The sequence below is a fragment of the Pseudophryne corroboree genome, chromosome 5 (genome assembly GCF_028390025.1).
Source record: "Pseudophryne corroboree isolate aPseCor3 chromosome 5, aPseCor3.hap2, whole genome shotgun sequence".
Classification (NCBI taxonomy): domain Eukaryota; kingdom Metazoa; phylum Chordata; class Amphibia; order Anura; family Myobatrachidae; genus Pseudophryne; species Pseudophryne corroboree.
The window spans coordinates 694100050-694127521 of record NC_086448.1 but is presented as its reverse complement, the minus strand read 5'-3'; the positions used below and the strand labels follow the sequence as shown (position 1 = coordinate 694127521).

The following is a 27472-nucleotide window of genomic DNA, read 5'->3' as shown; positions in this document are numbered from 1 at the left end:
AGCTTTTAGGATCACATGGTGTGTACTGGCTCCTCCCCCTATGACCCTCCTCCAAGCCTCAGTTAGGTTTTTGTGCCCGTCCGAGCAGGGTGCAATCTAGGTGGCTCTCCTAAAGAGCTGCTTAGAAAAAGTTTTTAGGTTTTTTATTTTCAGTGAGTCCTGCTGGCAACAGGCTCACTGCATCGAGGGACTTAGGGGAGAGATTTTCAACTCACCTGCGTGCAGGATGGATTGGAGTCTTAGGCTACTGGACATAGCTCCAGAGGGAGTCGGAACACAGGTCACCCTGGGGTTCGTCCCGGAGCCGCGCCGCCGATCCCCCTTACAGATGCTGAAGATCGTGGGTCCGGAAACAGGCGGCAGAAGGCTCTTCAGCCTTCATGAAGGTAGCGCACAGCACTGCAGCTGTGCGCCATTGTTGCTACACACTTCACACTGAACGGTCACGGAGGGTGCAGGGCGCTGCTGGGGGCGCCCTGGGCAGCAATAATTAATACCTTTTATGGCAAAGAATACATCACATATAGCCATTGAGGCTATATGTATGTATTTAACCCAGGCCAGATATCTCAAAACCCGGGAGAAAAGCCCGCCGGAAAGGGGGCGGGGCTTATTCTCCTCAGCACACAGCGCCATTTTCCTGCTCAGCTCCGCTGTGAGGAAGGCTCCCAGGACTCTCCCCTGCACTGCACTACAGAAACAGGGTAACAAAGAGAAGGGGGGCATATTTTGGCAATATTTATATATTTAAAGCGCATATAACAGAAACAACACCTTTTAGGGTTGTTTATATACATTTTATAGCGCTTTTGGTGTGTGCTGGCAAACTCTCCCTCTGTCTCCCCAAAGGGCTAGTGGGGTCCTGTCTTCGATAAGAGCATTCCCTGTGTGTCTGCTGTGTGTCGGTACGTGTGTGTCGACATGTATGAGGACGATGTTGGTATGGAGGCGGAGCAATTGCCGGTAATGGTGATGTCACCCCCTAGGGAGTCGACACCGGAATGGATGGCTTTAATTATGGAATTACGTGATAATGTTAGTACATTACAAAAGTCAGTTGACGAAATGAGACGGCCGGAAAACCAGTTGGTACCTGCTCAGGCGTCTCAGACACCGTCAGGGGCTGTAAAACGTCCCTTACCTCAGTCAGTCGACACAGGTACCGACACAGATGAATCTAGTGTCGACGGTGAAGAAACAAACGTATTTTCCAATAGGGCCACACGTTATATGATCATGGCAATGAAGGAGGCTTTGCAGATCTCTGATACTGCAGGTACCTCAAAAAGGGGTATTATGTGGGGGGTGAAAAAACTACCTGTAGCTTTTCCAGAATCAGAGGAATTGAATGACGTGTGTGATGAAGCGTGGGTTAACCCCGATAGAAAACTGCTAATTTCAAAGAAGTTATTGGCATTATACCCTTTCCCACCAGAGGTTAGGGCGCGCTGGGAAACACCCCCTAGGGTGGATAAGGCGCTCACACGTTTATCAAAACAAGTGGCGTTGCCGTCTCCAGATACGGCCGCCCTCAAGGATCCAGCAGATAGGAGGCTGGAAACTACACTGAAGAGTATATACACACATACTGGTGTTATACTCCGACCAGCAATAGCCTCAGCTTGGATGTGCAGTGCTGGGGTAGTGTGGTTGGATTCCCTGACTGAAAATATTGATACCCTGGATAGGGACAGTATTTTATTGACTTTAGAGCAATTAAAGGATGCGTTTCTTTATATGCGAGATGCTCAGAGGGATATTTGCACTCTGGCATCGAGAGTAAATGCGATGTCCATATCTGCCAGAAGAAGTTTATGGACGCGACAGTGGTCAGGTGATGCGGATTCCAAAAGGCATATGGAAGTATTGCCATATAAAGGAGAGGAATTATTTGGGGTCGGTCTATCGGATCTGGTGGCCACGGCAACTGCCGGCAAATCCACGTTTTTACCTCAGACTCCCTCCCAACAGAAAAAGACACCGTCTTTTCAGCCGCAGTCCTTTCGCTGCTATAAAAACAAGCGGGCAAAAGGACAGTCTTATCTGCCCCGAGGCAGAGGAAAGGGTAAGAGAGGGCAGCAAGCAGCCCCTGCCCAGGAACAGAAGCCCGCCCCGGGTTCTACAAAGCCATCAGCATGACGCTGGGGCTTTACTAGCGGACTCAGGAGCGGTGGGGGGTCGTCTAAAGATTTTCAGCAATCAGTGGGCTCGCTCACAGGTGGACCCGTGGATCCTGCAGATAGTATCTCAGGGTTACATGTTGGAATTCGAAAGGTCTCCCCCTCGCCGGTTCCTAAAGTCTGCTTTACCAACGCCTCCCTTAGAAAGGGCGACGGTATTGGAAGCCATTCACAAGCTGTATTCTCAGCAGGTGATAATCAAGGTACCCCTCCTACAACAGGGAAAGGGGTATTATTCCACACTATTTGTGGTACCGAAGCCGGACGGTTCGGTAAGACCTATTCTAAATCTGAAATCCTTGAACCTGTACATACAGAAATTCAAGTTCAAGATGGAGTCACTAAGAGCAGTGATAGCGAATCTGGAAGAAGGGGACTTCATGGTGTCCCTGGACATAAAAGATGCTTATCTGCATGTCCCAATTTACCCCTCACACCAAGGGTATCTCAGGTTCGTGATACAAGACTGTCATTATCAGTTTCAAACGCTGCCGTTTGGTTTGTCCACGGCACCTCGGGTCTTTACCAAGGTAATGACCGAAATGATGGTTCTTCTACGAAGAAAAGGCGTATTAATTATCCTTTACTTGGACGATCTCCTGATAAGGGCAAGGTCCAGAGAACAGCTGGAAGTCGGGGTAGCACTAACCCAAGTAGTGCTTCAACAACACGGGTGGATTCTGAATCTTCCAAAATCTCAATTGACACCGACAACACGTCTGCTGTTCCTGGGAATGATTCTGGACACTGTTCAGAAAAAGGTGTTTCTCCCGGAGGAGAAAGCGAGGGAGTTATCCGAACTTGTCAGGAACCTCCTAAAACCAGGAAATGTGTCAGTACATCAATGCACAAGAGTCCTGGGAAAGATGGTGGCTTCTTACGAAGCAATTCCATTCGGCAGATTCCACGCACGAATATTTCAGTGGGATCTGCTGGACAAATGGTCCGGATCGCATCTGCACATGCATCAGCGGATAACACTGTCACCAAGAACAAGGTTGTCTCTCCTGTGGTGGTTGCAGAGTGCCCATCTGTTAGAGGGCCGCAGGTTCGGCATACAGGACTGGGTCCTGGTGACTACGGATGCCAGCCTACGAGGCTGGGGAGCAGTCACACAGGGAAGAAACTTCCAGGGTGTATGGTCAAACCTGGAGAAGTCTCTTCACATAAATATACTGGAGCTAAGAGCGATCTACAATGCTCTAAACATGGCGAAACCGCTGCTTCAGGGTCAGCCGGTGTTGATCCAGTCAGACAACATCACGGCAGTCGCCCACGTAAACAGACAAGGCGGCACGAGAAGCAGAAGAGCAATGACAGAAGCTGCAAGGATTCTTCGCTGGGCGGAAAATCATGTCATAGCACTGTCAGCAGTGTTCATCCCGGGAGTGGACAACTGGGAAGCAGACTTCCTCAGCAGACACGACCTTCACCCGGGAGAGTGGGGACTTCATCCGGAAGTTTTCCACATGATTGTGAACCATTGGGAAAAACCAAAGGTGGACATGATGGCGTCTCGCCTCAACAAAAAACTGGACAGATATTGCGCCAGGTCAAGAGACCCTCAGGCAATAGCTGTGGACGCTCTGGTAACACCGTGGGTGTACCAGTCAGTGTATGTGTTCCCTCCTCTGCCTCTCATACCAAAGGTACTGAGAATTATACGGAAAAGGGGAGTAAGAACAATACTAGTGGCTCCGGATTGGCCAAGAAGAACTTGGTACCCGGAACTTCAAGAGATGCTCACGGAAGATCCGTGGCCTCTACCTCTAAGAAGGGATCTGCTTCAGCAGGGACCTTGTATGTTCCAAGACTTACCGCGACTGCGTTTGACGGCATGGCGGTTGAACGCCGGATTCTAAAAGAAAAGGGCATTCCAGAGGAAGTTATTCCTACCTTGATTAAAGCTAGGAAGGAAGTGACCGCACAACATTATCACCGCATTTGGAGAAAATATGTTGCGTGGTGTGAAGCCAAGAAGGCCCCAACGGAAGAATTTCAATTGGGTCGATTCCTACATTTCCTGCAGGCAGGATTGTCTATGGGCCTAAAATTGGGGTCTATTAAAGTTCAAATTTCGGCCTTATCAATTTTCTTCCAGAAAGAATTGGCTTCAGTGCCTGAAGTACAAACTTTTGTCAAGGGTGTACTACATATACAGCCCCCAATTGTGCCTCCAGTGGCACCGTGGGATCTAAACGTAGTTTTGGATTTTCTCAAATCTCATTGGTTTGAGCCTCTCAAATCGGTAGATTTGAAGTATCTTACATGGAAAGTAACCATGCTACTGGCCCTGGCTTCAGCCAGGAGAGTTTCAGAGTTGGCGGCTTTATCGTACAAAAGCCCATATCTGATTTTCCATTCGGACAGGGCAGAACTGCGGACACGTCCTCATTTTCTCCCTAAGGTGGTTTCGGCTTTTCACTTGAACCAGCCTATTGTGGTGCCTGCGGCTACTAGCGACTTGGAGGACTCCAAGTTACTGGACGTTGTCAGAGCATTGAAAATATATATTTCAAGGACAGCTGGAGTCAGAAAATCTGACTCGTTGTTTATCTTGTATGCACCCAACAAGATGGGTGCTCCTGCGTCTAAGCAGACGATTGCTCGTTGGATCTGTAGCACAATCCAACTTGCACATTCTGTGGCAGGCCTGTCACAGCCTAAAACTGTTAAAGCCCACTCCACAAGGAAGGTGGGCTCATCTTGGGCGGCTGCCCGAGGGGTCTCGGCTTTACAACTTTGCCGAGCAGCTACGTGGTCAGGGGAGAACACGTTTGTAAAATTTTACAAATTTGATACTCTGGCTAAAGAGGACTTGGAGTTCTCTCATTCGGTGCTGCAGAGTCATCCGCACTCTCCCGCCCGTTTGGGAGCTTTGGTATAATCCCCATGGTCCTGACGGAGTCCCCAGCATCCACTAGGACGTTAGAGAAAATAAGAATTTACTTACCGATAATTCTATTTCTCATAGTCCGTAGTGGATGCTGGGCGCCCATCCCAAGTGCGGATTGTCTGCAATACTTGTACATAGTTATTGTTACAAAAATCGGGTTATTATTGTTGTGAGCCATCTTTTTTTAGAGGCTACTTCTGTGTTATCATACTGTTAACTGGGTTCAGATCACAAGTTGTACGGTGTGATTGGTGTGGCTGGTATGAGTCTTACCCGGGATTCAAGATCCTTCCTTATTGTGTACGCTCGTCCGGGCACAGTACCTAACTGAGGCTTGGAGGAGGGTCATAGGGGGAGGAGCCAGTACACACCATGTGATCCTAAAAGCTTGCTTTTGTGCCCTGTCTCCTGTGGAGCCGCTATTCCCCATGGTCCTGACGGAGTCCCCAGCATCCACTACGGACTATGAGAAATAGAATTATCGGTAAGTAAATTCTTATTTTTGCGGAGTTTGAACATGAAACTGTTAGCCATCCTGAGATGGCGAACAGACCCCCCAAATCTCTGCACAAGTGGCCTTTTACATGGCAGCTTGTGCAAGAAAGAGATCTTTTCAGATACCTCCTGTGGGTCTCTCAACTACCGCACTCCCCTCCAGAGCACCGCAGCTCCTGTGTCCCAGCCTACCCATTGTGCCTCTAAGCTCACCTCTCATCGGCGTCCACAGCACAGCCGGTCACCGCTTCCTGGACAATGTGCCCGCAGCTGCTGCAGGGAGCCTGAGGCGACCCGGCATGCAACATATCAGGTGTGTGTAAGGGGGGGCATGTGGTGGTGACAGTCAATGGGCGGCGGCATGTGGGGGGGTGACAGTGGCGCAAGTAGTGGGTGGTGAGTGTATTTGTGATGGCTGCATGTGGGGGGTGACAGTCAGTGGCGGAGAGTGTATACTTACATTCTAACACAGTATAATGTACCCCTCTGTAATCTCATAGTCTAACACAGTATAATGTACTCCTTTGTAACCTCATAGTCTAATACAATATAATGTACCCCTACATCTGTGGGGTTAGTGGAGTGGGGGTCCAGATGCCTGCGGTGGTATTCACTCGCCACACTATTTTATTCCCCCTCGAATGATGGCGTGGAAATATGGGCCGGCGGTCGGCATTTCACGGGCAGTCGGAATTCGGGAGTCGGTCTCCTGACCGCCGAGATTTCAGTTGCATCCCGCTAGATTATAACAGTGTAAATTGTGTTTCATGTAAGGCAGCAGAACATGACAGTTCCCACAATGATGTTCTGTACTGTAAGACTTTATTATATAAGAGAAAAGAATATAAATAAAGATAGAAGAGCATTTCCCATGGATGTGTCACGTGGGTGAGAGGCAGGAAGGATTCCGTCCATCAGTGCAGACAGTGTTGTCTCTGGCAGTGTCATGGCGCGGAGTCTAAGGATAAATACAATTATTATTATTCATTATATTAAAATAATATATAAAACATACACACATACATGTTACATACAACTCGTACACACAAAAGCACACAGAACACATACACAAACACATGTTAACACATAAATAGAACACATACATACATACATATACACACACACACAGAACATATACATACATAAACACACATATTGGGCCTGATTCAGACCTGATTGCTGCTGTGCGTTTTCGCACAGTGGGCGATCAGGCATTAACTGCGTATGCACCGCAATGAACATGTGCATCGGCAAACAGGCATCGCCGTTCAGCGTCAGGCTGGTGTGAAAATTCTAATCGCACAGCCATTCACATGCTGATTGACAGGAGGAAGCCGTTTGTGGGTGGTAACTGACCGTTTTCACTGAGTGTCAGGGAAAATGCAGGCATGCCCGAGCGTTTTCAGGGAGGGTGTCTGACGTCCGCTCCGGCCCCGATCAGCTCGTTCTGATCGCCCTGTAGGAGTAAGTCCTGGGCTGCGCAGGGACTGTACACACATGTAAAAACCAGACACTGGTGAGTGAGGTGTGAATGGATTTGCAGCTGTCCGCTGACTGAGGGGGGTTTTGCAGCTCGGCGTACACATGCGATCACACACTTGCGCTGCGAATATAAACTCCCCTTGGGCGGCGATTGACTGATTGCTAGGCTGCAATTTTAGCAGCCTAGCGATCAGATCTGAATCACCCCCCATAGAATACAAAGATACTGTATACACACACATAGAACACATAATCATACATATACACACTCACACAAAGAACACATACCATAGATACATACATAAACAGGCAAACACACACAGGTCAAATACACATAAACACTTACTTTTAAAGCCTGGCTTGGTGAATGAAGTTACTGCAGGATGTCATTGATGGGCGGTAGGTATTGGCACTTTTCATCATTATGCCAATATGACGTGATTCACCTGTCTCTGTTGCCTCAAACCCTGCCCAGCCACCCCACCTGGCCCCGCCGCCGCCTCTTACCCTGCCCAGCAACCCATGTCTCTGCCGCCTCTCACCCTGCCCAGCCACCCCACCTGGCCCCGCCTCCTCTCACCCTGCCCAGCAACCCCACCTGGCCTCAAACCCTGCCCAGCCACCCCTGTCCCCGATGCCTCAAACCTTGTCCAGCCACCACACCTGGCCCCGCCGCCTCACTCTGCCCAGCAACCCCCACCTGGCCTCGACGCCTCAAACCCTGCCCAGCCACCCCTCTCCCCAACACCACAAACCTTGCCCAGCCACCCCACCTGGCCCCGCCGTCTCTCACCCTGCCCAGCAACCCCACCTGGCCTCGCCGCCTCAAACCCTGCCCAGCCACCCCTGTTCCTGATGCCTCAAACCTTGCCCAGCCACCCCACTTGTCCCCGACGCCTCAGACCCTGCCCAGCCACCCCACCTGGCCTCGCCGCCTCTTACCATGCACAGCAACCTCGCCACCTCAAACCCTGCCCAGCCACCCCACCTGTCCCCGCCGCCTTAAACCCTGCCCTGCCACCCCACCTGTCCCCGCCGCCTTAAACCCTGTCCTGCCACCCCACCTGTCCCCGTCGCCTCTCACCCTGCCCAGCCACCCTACCTGGCCTCGCCGCCTCAAACCCTGCCCAGCCACCCTACTTGTCCCCACCCATTCTTACCCTGCCCAGCCACCCCACCTGTCCCCGCCGCCTCTCACCCAGATTTATAGCAAGGTCACCTAGGCTACCACCCGGGCTCCACAAAATCCATTCCTAGAGAAGCACTGTGTGTGCAGTGGATGTCATTCTGTCTTCGGCTCTCTCTCTGGTGACTTCTTTCCAACGGTCAGTGTATCCCTTGTCTTCCGGTGGCCAGATGTCTTCTGTCCGCAACACGAGATCCTGTCTATCTGTATTACCCACGCGCTGCCTGCTAAAGCCTCCTTCAGGGTCCACTGCCACTAATGCAAAATAAATATAGGTGGCTGCTTTTACTTATGTATTTACAGTACATAACACAATAAGCATTATAAGTCATAGTAATATTTGTTAATAAACTGTATTAAATGTATTTATATGTGACACCACGAAAGGGGTCTCTCACAAACCCGAAAGATCATGTTTCACACCACCATAGATTAAAACGTTTAGATGTCTCTACGCTCGCCGTGCTTCGAGACCGATTTTATTCCCATTTGGGTGGTGGTATGGACAACCACCCAAGTGCGAATACCGGGCTTGTGTCGGGATTCCATTTACAGGCATTCCCCGGCTGTCGGGATTCCGGCATTAGTAATCCTGACCACTGGAATCTCGACAGCTGGTAAGTTAATCGCTGTCTATGGGTCTGATTCAGAGTTGTACACAGGGCCACCCAGCATGTATGGCGCTGCCCAGCATTATGATCGCATTTAGATTGCAATCGCATCACAGGAGCTCAAATAGGGGACGTCCCTCTGCATACGCAGCAGAATAATGCCAGGAAATGCCAGCTACGTATTCAGTCTACTCCGAAAAAATGGCCATGTCACGCCTGTGTTTCCTACTCCACTCCTCCCAATGCCGCATCGCCGCTCCCGAACGCCCGTCGCCTGTCAATCAAATTGCATTTGCAGCCTTCCTGGTATGCGCCGACGGCCTAGCCCCCACCTCTAAATAAGGCCCAATAGGATTTTGCGAGTGCATCTGAATTAAGCGCAATGTGTGGTGTATAAAGTGAGCGGTTTCCTAAAGGACAAACTTCAAAGAAAATCTGTGAATTTAAACCACTAGGGTTAACTCTCCATCCCAATTTGCATACATGGGAGGTATAGAAACCGTTCCCTGTATTGAGCAGTGATTTGCTAACCTACATGGCAACCAGTCACGAAGTAGTGTTAAGAACGATCTGCCGCTAACAGGCCAAATAGTTCACACTACATGAATTGTGGAGCCTGGACATCAGGGTGCAACCTTAAATATTTTGACCAAAATATAAAGTATTACCTTGCTATAGTTTCGCTGACCTGCAGGGGTAAGGACAAGCGCTGACCATTGTTTTCTTCCTCTCTGAATTGAAATAATGAAGAAAACATTGTCCTTCCCTTCCACTTTCTATTAGCCCACAGTTACTCGGCCTCAGGCAAAGTCAATTGAAAAAATTATGAGGTTAATGCACCTAGGATGACCTGCCAAGTGAGCAGCCTTATATTTGTCCAGTCACTAACCTTATATGAATAGCTTTTCCGGTGATATCGCCTACTGCTGGTGAGCTGTGTGTTGCCAGGGATCTGCATGACTATGAGACAGGATAGCAACAGCAAAGTCCTTGTATAGGCAGTTGTTACCATTATGACATCACAGCATGACCTCACAGACAGAGCAGACCAACAGACACACAAACAGACCAATGCATTTTCTATATGCAATTTTGTGGTTGGAGCCCTGGATTTTTTCACTTGAATCCCCGCCAGTATCACATCTGCCCCATTATCATATAAATATGTGGCAGCATTCATGTCAGTGACTATATTCTGATGTATCACATGGCTGAAATAAAGACCTCATATAACTCCGTTCTGGTGCTAGGGTTTCAGGTAAAGTCCAATTTTGGACCCCCCTCTATTTCAACTGCTCTGCATGTAGCATCTATTTATCTGTATGGGAGAGCGCGCAGTGGGCGGAGCCTTCGTTCGCTGTAAGGACACAGACAAATCAGCTACCCGGGGATCACAGATTTATATAAATGAGGGGCCATAAAAACAGATTTCAAGACAGTGTAAAATTGGAGAATCTTAAATTGACATTTTGCTGTATTTAAGAATGAATATACATTAGAGATGAGCGGGTTTGGTTCGTCGAGATCCGAACCCCCCCCCCCCCCCCCGAACTTCACGTGTTTTACACTGGTCCGAGGCAGCCTCGGATCTTCCCGCCTTGCTCGGTTAACCCAAACGAGGCTGAACGTCATCATCTCGCTGTTGGATTCTCGCGAAATTCGTATTCCATATAAAGAACCGCGCGTCGCCGCCATTTTCACTTGTGCATTGTAGATTGAGAGGAGAGGACGTGGCTACGTTCTCTGCCTGAAAAGCTCAACATCTGTGCTCAGTGTGCTGCATTGTGACCACCAATATATTATACAGTAGTATAGTACAGTAGGCCATTGCTGTATCTTGCAGCTCCATTTTCAGAATCCGTTCTAGTATCCTGATCAGTGCTCAATATCTGCTGCATTGTTGTGTGACCAGTATATACTATATAGTAGTACAGTGCAGCATTTTGGTGACCACCAGTATAGTAGTACAGTACAGTAGGCCATTGCTGTATCTTGCAGCTCCGTGTCACTTCAAGTATCCATATCTGTGCTGCATTGTTGTGAGCAGTATATAGTGGTACAGTGCAGCATTTTGGTGACCACCAGTAAATAGTAGTTCAGTACAGTAGGCCATTGCTGTATCTTGCAGCTCTGTGTCACTTCAAGTATCCGTATCTGTGCTGCATTTATTGTGAGCAGTATATAGTAGTACAGTGCAGCATTTTGGCGACCACCAGTATATATATTAGTACAGTAAAGTAGGCCATTGCTGTATCTTGCAGCTCCGTGTCACTTCAAGTATCCATATCTGTGCTGCATTGTTGTGAGCAGTATATAGTAGTACAGTGCAGCATTTTGGTGACGACCAGTTTATATAGTAGTACAGTACAGTAGGACATTGCTGTATCTTGCAGCTCCATGTCACTTCAAGTATCCATATCTGTGCTGCATTGTTGTGAGCAGTATATAGTAGTACAGTGCAGCATTTTGGTGACCACCAGTATATATAGTAGTACAGTACAGTAGGCCATTGCTGTATCTTGCTGCTCCGTGTCACTTCAAGTATCCATATCTGTGCTGCATTGTTGTGAGCAGTATATAGTAGTACAGTGCAGCATTTTGGTGACCACCAGTATAACTATATAGTAGTACAGTACAGTAAGCCATTGCTGTATCTTGCAGCTCCGTGTCAGACTCAGTTCTATTCTCCGGATCAGTGCTCAATATCTTTGCTGCATTGTGGGGACCAGTATATAGTAGTACAGTGCTGCATTGTGGTATACTACAGTACTATAGTCCAGTGCTGTTCTCGCTGCTCAGTGTCAGTTCTCCGTAGTATCATCAGTGATCAGTATAATCAGTTCTCAGTATAATCAATGCGCTGTTAGACGTGTGCCCGTTTTCCGCCATTAGTGCTTTGGGATTTAGACAATTGATGAAGTTATTGTGTCTCCAGTACAAAATCCTATCTATATTCCACTTCACTAGGCAGGTGATAATGAGATTTTACCAATTAATATCAGTGATTTATAATTATTAATTACAGTGATCTTGCCAAATAATTCCAGTGATTTTGTCATTTTCTTCCAATGATTTGGACCAATAATACCATTGATTAGAACGAATAATTCCTGTGATTTTGTCATTTTCTTCCAGTGATTTGGACCAATAATACCATTGATTAGAACAAATAATTCCTGTGATATTGAGGTGTTTGTTTCGCCATCCAGCGACCACAGTGCACCTCTTTTTCTCTTTTCTTTGCATCATGTGCTGTTTGGGGACTATATTTTTAAGTGCCATCCTGTCTGACACTTCTGTATATGTCCAGTGGTACTGCCATTTGATATACTTCCCGACATTACTGCCATTTAATTCCAGTGATTTTGTAATTTTCTTCCAGTGATTTGGACCAATAATACCATTGATTAGAACGAATAATTCCTGTGATATTGAGGTGTTTGTGTCACTTAGCTTAGCCATCCAGCGACCACAGTGCACCTCTTTTTCTCTTTTCTTTGCATCATGTGCTGTTTGGGGCCAATTTTTTTAAGTGCCATCCTGACACTGCAGTGCCACTCCTAGATGGGCCAGGTGTTTGTGCCGGCCACTTGGGTCGCTTAGCTTAGTCATCCAGCGACCTCGGTGCAAATTTTAGGACTAAAAATAATATTGTGAGGTGTTCAAAATAGACTGGAAATGAGTGGAAATTATGGTTATTGAGGTTAATAATACTATAGGATCAAAAGTAGCCCCAAATTCTATGATTTAAGCTGTTTTTAAGGGGGTTTTGAAAAAAAACACCCGAATCCAAAACACACCCGAATCTGCCAAAAAAATTTAAGGGAGGTTTTGCCAAAACGCCTCCGAATCCAAAACATGGCCGTGGAACCGAGTCCAAAACCAAAACACAAAACCCGAAAAATTTCCGGTGCACATCTCTAATCTCCCTCTATGCCCCTCCTCCAGACCTCAGTTAGATTCTGTGCCCAGAGAGACTGGACACACACTAGGGGAGCTCTCCTGAGTTTCTCTGAAAAGACTTTGTTAGGTTTTTTATTTTCAGGGAGACCTGCTGGCTACAGGCTCCCTGCTTCGTGGGAGTGAGGGGAGAGAAGTCAGACCTACTTCTTCTTAGTTCAAGGGCTCTGCTTCTTAGGCTACTGGACACCATTAGCTCCAGAGGGTTCGATCACTTGGTGCGCCTAGCTGCTTGTTCCCGGAGCCGCGCCGTCAACCCCCTCACAGAAGCCAGAAGAAAGAAGCCGGGTGAGTATATAGAAGCAAGGAGACTTCAGTGACGGCAGAAAACTTCAGTAACGAGGTACAGCGCAGCGCCCCATGCTCCCACACATACTTCCAACGGCACTTACAGGGTGCAGGGCGCAGGGGGGCGCCCTGGGCAGCATGTTACTGAGGCAAAAAACTGGCAAAAGAGACATATTGTAAGTGCCCAGGCACTATATATAAGCCCCCGCCAGTATAAATATTAAAAAATTGAGCGGGACTACAGCGCACCGAGGTGGGGGCGTGGCTTAGCCCTCACAGCTTACCAGCGCCATTTATCTCTTCACAGACTTGCAGAGACGCTGGCCCAGACCTCCACTCTCCTGATCAAGTACAGGGAGCAAAACGGAGGCAGGCACAGTAATTTGGTGCTATCATAACAGCGCACACATCATATATTATTTTTAAGTATTATATGGGCGCTGGGGTGTGAGCTGGCATACTCCCTCTGTGTTTCTCTATCAGGCTTCCCTGTGGATCTGTCCCCTATAGCCAGTGTGAGTGGGGGGGGGTGTCGGTACGGTGTGTCGACATGTCTGAGGCTGGGTGCTCCTCCCTGGAGGAAGTTACTGGAGGCGCAGAGAAGGATTTGGGAGTGACTCTGTCGGCACCGCCGACTGCTGACTGGGTGAATATGTTGAGTACATTGAATGCTAATGTGGCGTTATTGTCTAAAAGACTGGATAAATCTGATTCTCAGACACAAACGTGGAAAAAATCCTTGGAGGATGCCTTGTCCCAGGTACAGGTCCCCTCAGGGTCACAAAAGCGTTCATTTACCCAAATAGCTGATACGGATACCGACACAGACTATGACTCCAGTGTCGACCATAATGAGGACAGTTTACATCCGAAATTGGTTAAGAGTATTCAGTACATGATTGTGGCTATTAAAGATGTTTTACATATTTCTGAAGTGCCTCCTATTCCTGATATAAGGGTTTGTTTGTTTAAGGGAAAGAAGCCTGGGGTGACATTTCCCCCCTCTCATGAACTGAACGCTCTTTGTAAAAAAGCTTGGGAATCTCCTGATAAAAGGTGGCAGATTCCCAAGAGAATTTTTATGGCATATCCTTTCCCCTCTGACGACAGGGAAAAGTGGGAGTCATCTCCCAATGTGGAGAAAGCTCTGTCACGGCTGTCCAAGAAGGTGGCGCTTCCGTCTCCCGACACAGCTGCCCTCAAGGATCCTGCGGATCGTAAGCAGGAAACGACATTAAAATCCACTTATGTCACTACGGGTGCACTCCTCAGACCTGCCGTGGCGTCGGCATGGGTGAGTAGTGCTATTACTAAGTGGGCTGATAATTTGGCATCTGACATGGATACCATGGATAGGAATAACATTCTGTTGACTCTCGGTTATATCAGGGACGCTGCAGCTTACCTAAAGGATGCTGAGAGGGATATTGGTCTCTTGGTCTCACGGGCCAATGCCATGGCAGTCTCGGCCAGGAGAGCGCTGTGGATTCATCAATGGAATGCTGATGCCGAATCCAAGAAAGCTATGGAAGCTCTCCCATATAAAGGTAGTGTCTTGTTTGGTGACGGCCTCGCTGACCTGGTGTCTACCGCTACGGTGGGTAAATCATCTTTTCTTCCTTATGTTCCAGCGCAACAGAAAAAGGCACCCCATTATCAGATGCAGTCCTTTTGGCCTAATAAATACAAAAAAGGAAGAGGCTCGTCCTTCCTTGCCTCAAAAGGTAGAGGACGGGGAAAAAGGTCGCCTGCTGTGTCAGGCTCCCAGGACCAAAAGTCCTCCCCGACCTCTGCCAAGTCCACCGCATGACGCTGGGGCTCCCCTACGGGAGTCCGTGCCGGTGGGGGTGCGTCTCAGACTCTTCAGTCAGGTCTGGTGTCACTCGGCCTAGATCCTTGGGTATTAGACATAGGGGTATATTTACTAAGGTCCCGATTTTGACCGAGATGCCGTTTTTTCATCAAAGTGTCATCTCGGTAATTTACTAAGCAATAATCACGGCAGTGATGAGGGCATTCGTAATTTTTTGGAAGTCCAACAAAAAAATTACGAATGAATACACCATCGGTCAAAACGCGGCTGTTTAACTATGAATCTCGGTAATTTACTAAGAAGTGCAAAGCAAAAAACAAACAAACACTGCCGTGAAAAATTACAACTCGTAAAAAAGTGCTAAAAAAAAACAGACCTGCTTTTTTAATCCGTGATTGTATAGGCATGCAGGGATCCATGAGATCCGTGCATGTATATCAGTGGGAAGGGGTGGGAAAGTGGTTATTTTCTTTAAAAAAATTGCGTGGGGTCCCCCCTCCTAAGCATAACCAGCCTCGGGCTCTTTGAGCCGATCCTGGTTGCAGAAATATGGGTAAAAAATTGACAGGGGTTCCCCCATATTTAAGCAACCAGCATCGGGCTCTGCGCCTGGTCCTGGTTCCAAAAATACGGGGGACAAAAAGAGTAGGGGTCCCCCGTATTTTTAAAACCAGCACCGGGCTCCACTAGCTGGACAGATAATGCCACAGCCGGGGGTCACTTTTATATAGTGCCCTGCGGCCGTGGCATCAAAAATCCAACTAGTCACCCCTGGCCGGGGTACCCTGGGGGAGTGGGGACCCCTTCAATCAAGGGGTCCCCCCCCCCCCCAGCCACCCAAGGGCCAGGGGTGAAGCCCGAGGCTGTCCCCCCCCCATCCAATTGGCTGCGGATGGGGGGCTGATAGCCTTTTGTGAAAATGACAAGATATTGTTTTTAGTAGCAGTACTACAAGGCCCAGCAAGCCTCCCCCGCATGCTGGTACTTGGAGAACCACAAGTACCAGCATGCGGCGGAAAAACGGGCCCACTGGTACCTGTAGTACTACTACTTTAAAAATACCCAAAAAAAGACAAGACACACACACCTTGAAAGTAAAGTTTTATTACATACATCCACACAAACATACATACATACTTACCTTATGTTCACACGAGGGTCGGTCCTCTTCTCCAGTAGAATCCATGGGGTACCTGTTGAATAAATTCTACTCACCAGATCCAGGGTCCCAGGCTCCTCGGAGAATCCTTTTGTAATCCACGTACTTGATTAAAAAAAAAAAAACGGACACCCGAGCCACGCACTGAAAGGGGACCCATGTTTGCACATGGGCCCCCTTTCCCCGAATGCCAGAAACCCACTCTGACTGATGTCTAAGTGGGTTTCTTCAGCCAATCAGGGAGCGCCACGTTGTAGCACCCTCCTGATCGGCTGTGTGCTCCTGTACTGACTGACAGGCAGCACGCGGCAGTGTTACAATGTAGCGCCTATGCGCTCCATTGTAACCAATGGTGGGAACTTTCTGCTCAGCGGTGAGGTCACTTTCGGTCAACCGCAGGGCAGAAAGTTCCCACCATTGGTTACAATGGAGCGCATAGGCGCTACATTGTAACACTGCCGCGTGCTGCCTGTCAGTCAGTACAGGAGCACACAGCCGATCAGGAGGGTGCTACAACGTGGCGCTCCCTGATTGGCTGAAGAAACCCACTTAGACATCAGTCAGAGTGGGTTTCTGGCATTCGGGGAAAGGGGGCCCATGTGCAAACATGGGTCCCCTTTCAGTGCGTGGCTCGGGTGTCCGTTTTTTTTTTTAATCAAGTACGTGGATTACAAAAGGATTCTCCGAGGAGCCTGGGACCCTGGATCTGGTGAGTAGAATTTATTCAACATGTACCCCATGGATTCTACTGGAGAAGAGGACCGACCCTCGTGTGAACATAAGGTAAGTATGTATGTATGTTTGTGTGGATGTATGTAATAAAACTTTACTTTCAAGGTGTGTGTGTCTTGTCTTTTTTTGGGTATTTTTTTAGTAGTAGTACTACAGGTACCAGCGGGCCCGTTTTTCCGCCGCATGCTGGTACTTGTGGTTCTCCAAGTACCAGCATGCGGGGGAGGCTTGCTGGGCCTTGTAGTACTGCTACTAAAAACAATATCTTGTCATTTTCACAAAAGGCTATCAGCCCCCCATCCGCAGCCAATTGGATGGGGGGGACAGCCTCGGGCTTCACCCCTGGCCCTTGGGTGGCTGGGGGGGGGACCCCTTGATTGAAGGGGTCCCCACTCCCCCAGGGTACCCCGGCCAGGGGTGACTAGTTGGATTTTTGATGCCACGGCCGCAGGGCACTATATAAAAGTGACCCCCGGCTGTGGCATTATCTGTCCAGCTAGTGGAGCCCGGTGCTGGTTTTAAAAATACGGGGGACCCCTACTCTTTTTGTCCCCCGTATTTTTGGAACCAGGACCAGGCGCAGAGCCCGATGCTGGTTGCTTAAATATGGGGGAACCCCTGTCAATTTTTTCCCCATATTTCTGCAACCAGGATCGGCTCAAAGAGCCCGAGGCTGGTTATGCTTAGGAGGGGGGACCCCACGCAATTTGTTTTTAAGTTTTACAGTGTTTATTGGAAAAAAAAAAAAATGAACCCCAGCACGGATCACACAGATCCGGCCGAGATTCATTTTGAAAAAGTCGGCAGTGTTTTGCTAATCACTGCCGTAAAAAACTGAAAAAAAAAACGAATGACATCGACATCGGAAAACCCGAAAAGGCAAAATACGGCAGCTTAGTAAATTAGTCGTAATAAATTCAAAAAGTTGCAATTTTACACTGTCGATGTCATTCGTGATTGAACTTTGACCTTTTTCCGAAAAATTACGAATCTTAGTAAATATACCCCATAGTGTCCCAAGGGTACAAACTGGAGTTTCAGGAGGTGCCCCCCCACCGATTTTTCAAATCAGCCTTGCCAGTTTCTATCCCAGAAAGGGAAGTAGTGAGTGCTGCGATACAAAAGCTGTGTCAACAGAGTGTCATTGTCCTGGTACCCCCGTCCCAACGGGGAGAAGGGTTTTATTCGAGCCTCTTTGTCGTACCAAAGCCGGACGGCTCGGTCAGACCGATCCTGAACCTAAAATCCCTCAATCTGTCAATCTGTATTTGAAAACTTTCAAGTTGAAGATGGAATCTCTTCGAGCAGTGATCTCCAGTCTGGAAGGGGGGGATTTTATGACGTCAGTCGATATAAAAGATGCCTACTTACACGCCCCGATATATCCTCCACATCAAGCTTTCCTGAGATTTGCGGTGCAGGATTATCATTACCAATGTCAGACGTTGCCGTTTGGGCTTTCCACGGCCCCGAGGGTCTTCACCAAAGTGATGGCGGAAATGATGGTACTCCTACGCAAGCAAGGTGTCACAATTATCCCGTACTTGGACGATCTCCTGATAAAGGCGAGATTGAAGGAGCAGTTGCTAAGAAATGTGGAACTCTCCCTGACGGTTCTGCAACATCATGGTTGGATTCTAAATTTGACAAAGTCTCAGTTGATTCCGACAACTCGGCTGCCTTTCTTGGGCATGATTCTGGACACGGAACTGCAGAGAGTGTTTCTTCCAGCAGAAAAAGCTCTGGAAATCCAATGCATGGTCAAGGAGATTCTGAAACCGGCAAGAGTGTCGATTCATCAATGCACTCGAGTGCTAGGGAAGATGGTTGCGGCGTACAAAGTCATTCCGTTTGGCAGGTTTCATGCCCGGGTTTTTCAGTGGGACCTGCTGGACAAATGGTCCGGGGTCTTCCCTGCACATGCACCGGAAAATAAGTCTATCTTCCAGGACCAGAATTTCTCTCCTGTGGTGGCTGCAAAGTTCTCACCTTCTAGAGGGACGCAGGTTCGGAATCCAGGATTGGGTCCTGCTGACCACGGATGCAAGTCTCCGAGGCTGGGGAGCAGTCACACAAGGAAGAAGTTTCCCGGGAAAATGGTCAAGCCAGGAAACTCGTCTCCACATAAACGTTCTGGAGTTAAGAGTCATCTACAATGGCCTTCTGCAAGTGGAACACCTGCTTCGAGGTCTACCTGTCCTGATTCAGTCGGACAACGTAACAGCGGTAGCGTACGTAAACCATCAGGGCGGAACAAAGAGCAGAGCGGTGATGGCGGAGACCACAAGAGTTCTCCTCTGAGCGGAAAAGCACGTGAGCGCTCTGTCAGCAGTCTTCCTTCCGGGCGTGGACAACTGGGAAGCAGGTTTCCTCAGCAGACACGATCTCCATCCAGGAGAGGGGGCTCTTCATCAAGAGGTATTTGCAGAAGTGACAAGGCGTTGGGAAATTCCTCAAATAGACATGATGGCGTCGCGCTTCAACAAGAAGCTTCCGAGGTATTGTTCCAGGTCAAGGGACCCCCAAGCCAGTGCAGTGGACGCCCTGGTAACTCCGTGGGTGTTTCAGTCGGTATATGTTTTCCCTCCACTTCCTCTCATTCCAAAAGTGTTGAGGATCATAAGACGAACAAGGGTTCCGGCAGTACTCGTCGTTCCAGATTGGCCACGGAGGGCCTGGTATCCGGATCTTCGGAAATTGCTCATAGAAGATCCTTGGCCGCTTCCTCTCAGAGAGGACCTGTTACTGCAGGGGCCATGCGTATTTCAAGACTTACCGCAGCTGCGTTTGACGGCGTGGAGGTTGAACGCCAAATCCTAGCTCGAAAGGGTATTCCTGGGGAAGTCATCCCCACTCTCCTTAAGGCTAGAAAGGAGGTCACGGCGAAGCATTATCACCGTATTTGGAGAAAATATGTGTTGTGGTGTGAAGCCAAGAAAGCTCCTGCGGAGGAGTTTCAGCTGGGTCGTTTCCTCCATTTTTTGCAGGCAGGCGTGGATGCAGGCCTGAAGTTAGGTTCCATCAAAGTGCAGATTTCAGCTTTATCTATTTTCTTTCAAAAATAATTGGCCGTCCTTCCTGAAGTTCAGACTTTCATGAAGGGAGTGCTGCATATCCATCCTCCGTTTGTGCCACCCGTGGCACCGGGGGATCTTGACGTGGTGTTACAATTTCTTATGTCTCACGGGGGTTGAACCTTTGCGAAAGGTTGAGTTGAAATTTCTCACTTGGAAAGTGGTCATGCTTTTAGCCTTGGCGTCCGCCAGACGGGTGTCAGAATTGGCGGCTTTGTCTCACAAGAGCCCATATTTGATTTTCCATGTGGATAGAGCGGAATTGAGGACTCGTCAACACTTTCTGCCGAAGGTGGTTTCTTCGTTTCACATAAATCAAGCTATTGTGGTGCCTGTGGCTATGGATGCCGTGGCGGTGCCAAAATCTCTCGATGTCGTGAGAGCGTTGAAAATTTATGTCGCCAGAACGGCTCTTGTTAGGAAAACGGAGGCTCTGTTTGTCCTGTATGCTTCCAATAAGATTGGAAATCCTGCTTCCAAGCAGACTATTGCACGCTGGATTTGTAATACGATCCAACAGGCTCATTCTATGGCTGGATTGCCGTTGCCGAAGTCAGTAAAGGTCCATTCTACCAGGAAGGTGGACTCATCTTGGGCGGCTGCCCGAGGGGTCTCGGCACTTCAACTTTGCCGAGCAGCTACGTGGTCGGGTTCAAACACTTTTGCTAAGTTCTACAAGTTTGATACCCTGGCTGATGAGGACCTCATGTTTGCTCAGTCGGTGCTGCAGAGTCGTCCGCACTCTCCCGCCTGGTCTGGAGCTTTGGTATAGACCCCATGCTCCTTTTGGAGTCCCCAGCATCCTCTAGGACGTAAGAGAAAATAGGATTTTAATACCTACCGGTAAATCCTTTTCTCCTAGTCCGTAGAGGATGCTGTGCGCCCATCCCAGTGCGGACTGTTACTTGCAGTTGTATTGTTGTTAACGGTTACACGAAGGTTGTGTATCGGTTATGTTCAGCTTGTTGCTGTTTTTCGTTCATACTGTTCTCTGGTTTTCCTGGTAATCCAGTTGTACGGTGTGTTGTGGTGTGAGCTGGTATGTATCTCACCCTTAGTGTAACAAAAATCCTTTTCCTCAAATGTCAGTCTTCCTGGGCACAGTTCCTATAACTGAGGTCTGGAGGAGGGGCATAGAGGGAGGAGCCAGTTCACACCCATTCAAAGTCTTATAGTGTGCCCATGTCTCCTGCGGATCCCGTCTATATCCCATGGTCCTTTTGGAGTCCCCAGCATCCTCTACGGACTAGGAGAAAAGGATTTACCGGTAGGTATTAAAATCCTATTTTAACCAAGTTGGTTTCGCCTTTAAAATACTGTAATTGCTACTTTAAATTTCAAAGCTGAATCATGAAACGTGTCTCTTTCTGCAGGGTGGAGGCTATTACATTTGTCATAATATAAAGATATGGTGAGATCGCAGCCAATCAGAATAAAGATAAGTAGCACCAGAATGTGGAGATTGGTTACTTACAGTTACAAGCGATGGTCTCAGAAATTCAAAAGTATGCACTTTCCAAGAGGTCACTGTCTCGCTGGCAACTGTCTCGATGCTTAGCTAGGAGTGTGCAAGCGGTCACAGTATCCTCAGCTATCATCCAGGAGGGCAAAGACTCCTTTATGACATCACAAGGCCATGTGATGACATCACAGAATTATACAGCAAACTAACTCATTATAAGTAATGGTTAATGCAGCTCACTAATTATATGGCCCTGGCCCCAAAGGAGTGGAGGGAGCACTGATGACCAGCAAGCCTCCAGGAGCTCCGATCCCTGGCTGTGATGAGTATAATCACTTTCGGAGGGTTGTCGCGTCGGAGTGGCGGATGCCAGTGGTATATTTTTTTGTTTGGGAGGAAACTGGAGTACCCGGAGGAAACAAAATTAATCCTGGTGTGAAAGTGTGTGTATATACACTGGCAGACTAAATTGGCCAAATGATTCTTATCTGCCATTAAATTCTATGGGGCATATTCATTATCCTTTAAATGTCACAATTTCTACACTCCCCAGGGGATGTAGAAATTGTGACATTCATCACACTCTGGAAAAGCATTTTTTGCGGAGTTTGAACATGAAACTGTTAGCCATCCTGAGATGGCGGACAGACCCCCCAAATCTCTGCACAAGTGGCCTTTTACATGGCAGCTTGTGCAAGAAAGAGATCTTTTCAGATACCTCCTGTGGGTCTCTCAACTACCGCATTCCCCTCCAGAGCACCGCAGCTCCTGTGTCCCAGCCTACCCATTGTGCCTCTAAGCTCACCTCTCATCGGCGTCCACAGCACAGCCAGTCACCGCTTCCTGGACAATGTGCCCGCAGCTGCTGCAGGGAGCCTGAGGCGACCCGGCATGCAACATATCAGGTGTGTGTAAGGGGGGGGGCATGTGGTGGTGACAGTCAATGGGCGGCGGCATGTGGGGGGGTGACAGTGGCGGCAGTAGTGGGTGGTGAGTGTATTTGTGATGGCTGCATGCGGGGGGTGACAGTCAGTGGCGGAGAGTGTATACTTACATTCTAACACAATATAATGTACCCCTCTGTAATCTCATAGTCTAACACAGTATAATGTACTCCTTTGTAACCTCATAGTCTAATACAATATAATGTACCCCTACATCTGTGGGGTTAGTGGAGTGGGGGGTCCAGATGCCTGCGGTGGTATTCACTCGCCACACTATTTTATTCCCCCTCGTGTGATGGCGTGGAAATACGGGCCGGCGGTCGGCATTTCACGGGCAGTCGGAATTCCGGAGTCGGTCTCCTGACCGCCGAGGTTTCAGTTGCATCCCGCTAGATTATAACAGTGTAAATTGTGTTTCATGTAAGGCAGCAGAACATGACAGCTCCCACAATGATGTTCTGTACTGTAAGACTTTATTATATAAGAGAAAATAATATAAATAAAGATAGAAGAGCATTTCCCATGGATGTGTCACGTGGGTGAGAGGCAGGAAGGATTCCGTCCATCAGTGCAGACAGTGTTGTCTCTGGCAGTGTCATGGCGCGGAGTCTAAGGATAAATACAATTATTATTATTCATTTTATTAAAATAATATATAAAACATACACACATACATGTTACATACAACTCATACACACAAAAGCACACAGAACACATACACAAACACATATTAACACATACATAGAACACATACATATACACACACACACGGAACACACACATACACACACACACACATACAGAACACATACATAGATAAACACGCATATTGGGCCTGATTCAGACCTGATTGCTGCTGTGCGTTTTCGCACAGTGGGCGATCAGGCATTAACTTCGTATGCACCACAATGAGCGGGTGTAGTACGGCTGGCCGGCGGTCAGGAGACCGCCGGTCAGCTTACCGACGCAGCATATCCCGGTAGCATACCGGCGGGGAGGGGCGAGTGCAGCAAGCCCATTGCAGGCTCGCTGCGCTCGCCACGATGCGGGCTCGGTGGTGACCTGCAGTCGCCACGGGTTCTGTTCCCACTCTATGGGTGTTGTGGACACCCACGAGTGGAAATAGTCCCTGTTGGTCGGCATGCCGACCATCGGGATAGTGAGCCGTCGGGGTGGTGGAAGAGGTCATGTGACTGTCGGTCAGCTGACCGCCGGTCACATGAATACCACCCCAATGAGCACGCGTGTCGGCAAACAGGCATTGCCGGTCAGCGTCAGGCTGGTGTGAAAATTCTAATCGCACAGCCATTCGCATGCTGATTGACAGGAGGAAGACGTTTGTGGGTGGTAACTGGCCGTTTTCACGGAGTGTCAGGTAAAATGCAGGCGTACCCGAGCATTTTCAGGAAGGGTGTCTGACATCAGCTCCGGCCCCGATCAACCCGTTCTGATCGTCCTGTAGGAGTATATCCTGAGCTGCGCAGGGACTGTACACACATGTAAAAACCAGGCACTGGTGAGTGAGGTGTGAATGGATTTGCAGCTGACTGAGGGCGGTTTTAGCAGCTCGGCGTACACACACTTGCGCGGCGAATATAAACTCCCCTTGGGCGGCGATTGACTGATTGCTAGGTTGCAATTTTAGCAGCCTAGCGATCAGATCTGAATCACCCCCATAGAATACATAGATACTGTATACACACACATAGAACATATAATCATACATATACACACTCACACAAAGAACACATACCATAGATACATACATATACAGGCAAACACACACAGGTCAAATACACATAAACACTTACTTTTAAAGCCTGGCTTGGTGGATGAAGTTACTGCAGGATGTCATTGATGGGTGGTAGGCATTGGCACTTTTCCTCATTATGCCAATATGACGTGATTCACCTGTCTCTGTTGCCTCTCACCCTGCCCAGCCACCCCACCTGGCCCCGCCGCCTCTCATCCTGCCCAGCAACCCCACCTGGCCTCGCCGCCTCTTACCCTGCCCAGCCACCCCACCTGGCCTCGCTACCTCTAACCCTGCCCAGCAACCCCACCTGTCACCGCCGCCTCAAACCCTGCCCAGCCACCTCACTTGTCCCCCACTGCCTCTTACCCTATTCAGCCACCCCACCTGTCCCCGCTGCCTCAAACCCTGCCCAGCCACCCATGTCTCTGCCGCCTCTCACCCTGCCCAGCCACCCCACCTGACCCCGCCGCCTCTGACCCTGCCCAGCAACCCCACCTGGCTTCGACGCCTCAAACCTTGCCCAGCCACCCCTGTCCCCGATGCCTCACACCTTACCCAGCAACCCCACCTGGCTTCGACGCCTCAAACCTTGCCCAGCCACCCCTGTCCCCGACGCCTCAAACCTTGCCCAGCAACCCCACCTGGCCCCGCCGCCTCTCACCCTGCCCAGCAACCCCACCTGGCCCCGCCGCCTCTCACCCTGCCCAGTAACCCCACCTGTCCTCGACGCCTCAAACCCTGCCCAGCCACCCCTGTCCCCGACGCCTCAAACCTTGCCCAGCCACCCCACCTGGCCCCGCCGCCTCTCACCCTGCCCAGCAACCCCACCTGGCCCCGCCGCCTCTCACCCTGCCCAGCAACCCCACCTGGCCTTGACGCCTCAAACCCTGCCCAGCCACCCCTGTCCCCGACACCTCAAACCTTGCCCAGCCACCCCACCTGGCCCCACCACCTCTCACCCTGCCCAGCAACCCCACCTGGCCTTGATGCCTCAAACCCTGCCCAGGCACCCCTGTCCCCGATGCCTCAAAGCTTGCCCAGCCACCACACTTGTCCCCACCGATTCTTACCCTGCCCAGCCACCCCACCTGTCCCCGCCGCCTCTCACCCAGATTTACCACAAAGTCACCTAGGCTCCCACCCGGGCTCCACAAAATCCATTCCTAGAGAAGCACTGTGTGTGCAGTGGATGTCATTCTGTCTTCGGCTCTCTCTCTGGTGACTTCTTTCCAACGGTCAGTGTATCCTTTTTCTTCCGGTGGCCGGATGTCTTCTGTCCGCAACACGAGATCCTGTCTATCTGTATTACCCACGCGCTGCCTGCTAAAGCCTCCTTCAGGGTCCACTGCCACTAATGCAAAATAAATATAGGTGGCTGCTTTTACTTATATATTTACAGTACATAATACAATAAGCATTAAAAGTCATAGTAATATTTGTTAATAAACTGTATTAAATGTATTTATATGTGGCACCACGAAAGGGGTCTCACACAAACCTGAAAGATCATGTTTCACACCACCATAGATTAAAACGTTTAGATGGATTCGGTATTGGATCCCGGCAGCCAGGAGACGACACCGTAATCCTGGCAGCGAGAGCAGTGAGTCCCCTCGCTGTGTCTCTATGCTCGCCGTGCTTTGAGCCCGATTTTATTCCCCTTTGGGTGGTGGTATGGACCACCACCCAAGTGCGAATACCGGGCTTGTGTCGGGATTCCGTACACAGGCATTTCCCCGGCTGTCGGGATTCCGGCGTCAGTATCCTGCCCACTGGAATCTCGACAGCTGGTAAGTTAATCGCATCCCGTTTAGATACCAGCCATAGAGCTCCCTATTCAAGAACTCAGTTGCAGAAATACAAGTAGTTAAGCACAGCTCAGGACAAACATATGTCTGACAAAACTAATTTGTGTCGCAATTGCTTCTTCAAGTGGGATAATAAACCAAGTTGTAGAGGCTTTAAGAACTCAAGAGAGCCGCTGTCCAATGGTCTGATTCAGAGTTGTACACAGGACTGCCCAACATGTATGGCGCTGCCCAGCATTGTGATCGCATTTACATTGCGATCGCATCACAGGAGCTCAAATAGGGGACGTCCCTCTGCATACGCAGCAGAGTAATGCCAGGAAATGCCAGCTACGTATTCAGTCTACCCCAAAAAATGGCCATGACACGCCTGTGTTTCCTACTCCCCCCAATGCTGCATCGCCGCTCCCGAACGCCCATTGCCTGTCAATCAAATTGCATTTGCATCCTTCCTGGAATGCAGCGCATGCGCTGATGGACGAAATCGGCCTAGCCCCCACCTCTAAATAAGGCCCAATAGGATTTTGCGAGTGCATCTGAATTAAGCCCAATGTGTGGTGTATAAAGTGAGCGGTTTCTTAAAGGACAAACTTCAAAGAAAATCTGTGAATTTAAACCACTAGGGTTAACTCTCCATCCCAATTTGCATACGTGGGAGGTATAGAAACTGTTCCCTGTATTGGGCAGTGATTTGCTAACCTACACGGCAATCAGTCACGAAGTAGTGTTAAGAAAGATGTGCCGCTAACAGGCCAAATAGTTCACACTACATGAATTGCGGAGCCTGGACATCAGGGTGCAACCTTAAATATTTTGACCAAAATATAAAGTATTACCTTGCTATAGTTTCGCTGACCTGCAGGGGTAAGGACAAGCGCTGACCATTGTTTTCTTCCTCTCTGAATTGAAATAATGAAGAAAACATTGTCCTTCCCTTCCACTTTCTATTAGCCCAGAGTTACTCAGCCTCAGGCAAAGTGAATTGAAAAAATGATGAAGCTAATGCGCCTAGCATGACCTGCCAAGTGAGCAGCCTTATATTTGTCCAGTCACTAACCTTATGTGAATAGCTTTTCCGGTGATATCGCCTACTGCTGGTGAGCTGTGTGTTGCCAGGGCTCTGCAGGACTATGAGACAGGATAGCAACAGCAAAGTCCTTGTATAGGCAGTTGTTACCATTATGACATCACAGCATGACCTCGCAGACAGAGCAGACCAACAGACACACAAACAGACCAATGCATTTTCTATATGCAATTTTGTGGTTGGGGCCCTGGATTTTCTTACTTGAATCCCCGCCAGTATCACATCTGCCCCATTATCATATAAATATGTGGCAGCATTCATGTCAGTGACTATATTCTGATGTATTACATGGCTGAAATAAAGACCTCATATAACCCAGTTCTGGTGCTAGGGTTTCAGGTAAAGTCCAATTTTGGACCCCCCTCTATTTCAACTGCTCTGCATGTAGCATCTATTTATCTATATGGGAGAGAGCGCAGTAGGCGGAGCCTTCGTTCGCTGTAAGGACACAGACAAATCAGCTACCCGGGGATCACAGATTTATATAAATGAGGGGCCATAAAAACAGATTTCAAGACAGTGTAAAATTGGAGAATCTT

General features: G+C 48.9%; 3 long non-coding RNA genes across 4 annotated transcripts; all 3 read right to left on the bottom strand.

The window, feature by feature from the left end:
- Window positions 1-6376: 6376 nt before the first annotated feature.
- LOC134929343 (uncharacterized) lies at window positions 6377-7591 on the bottom strand. Its single transcript, XR_010178493.1, has 2 exons — window positions 7400-7591; window positions 6377-6529 (listed from the first exon to the last, which is right to left on the bottom strand). It is a non-coding gene; the product is annotated as an uncharacterized LOC134929343 (long non-coding RNA).
- A 701-nt stretch (window positions 7592-8292) lies between these two features.
- On the bottom strand, window positions 8293-9850 carry LOC134929342 (uncharacterized). The gene is made up of 2 exons (XR_010178492.1): window positions 9740-9850; window positions 8293-8494 (listed from the first exon to the last, which is right to left on the bottom strand). It is a non-coding gene; the product is annotated as an uncharacterized LOC134929342 (long non-coding RNA).
- Window positions 9851-22738: 12888 nt separating this feature from the next.
- LOC134929341 (uncharacterized) lies at window positions 22739-27099 on the bottom strand. 2 transcript variants are annotated; one of them, XR_010178491.1, is made up of 3 exons: window positions 26904-27029; window positions 25168-25389; window positions 22739-22891 (listed from the first exon to the last, which is right to left on the bottom strand). It is a non-coding gene; the product is annotated as an uncharacterized LOC134929341 (long non-coding RNA). The 2 variants fall into 2 exon arrangements; XR_010178490.1 differs by lacking the exon at window positions 22739-22891 and having other exon boundaries at window positions 25233-25389; window positions 26904-27099.
- Window positions 27100-27472: the final 373 nt, after the last annotated feature.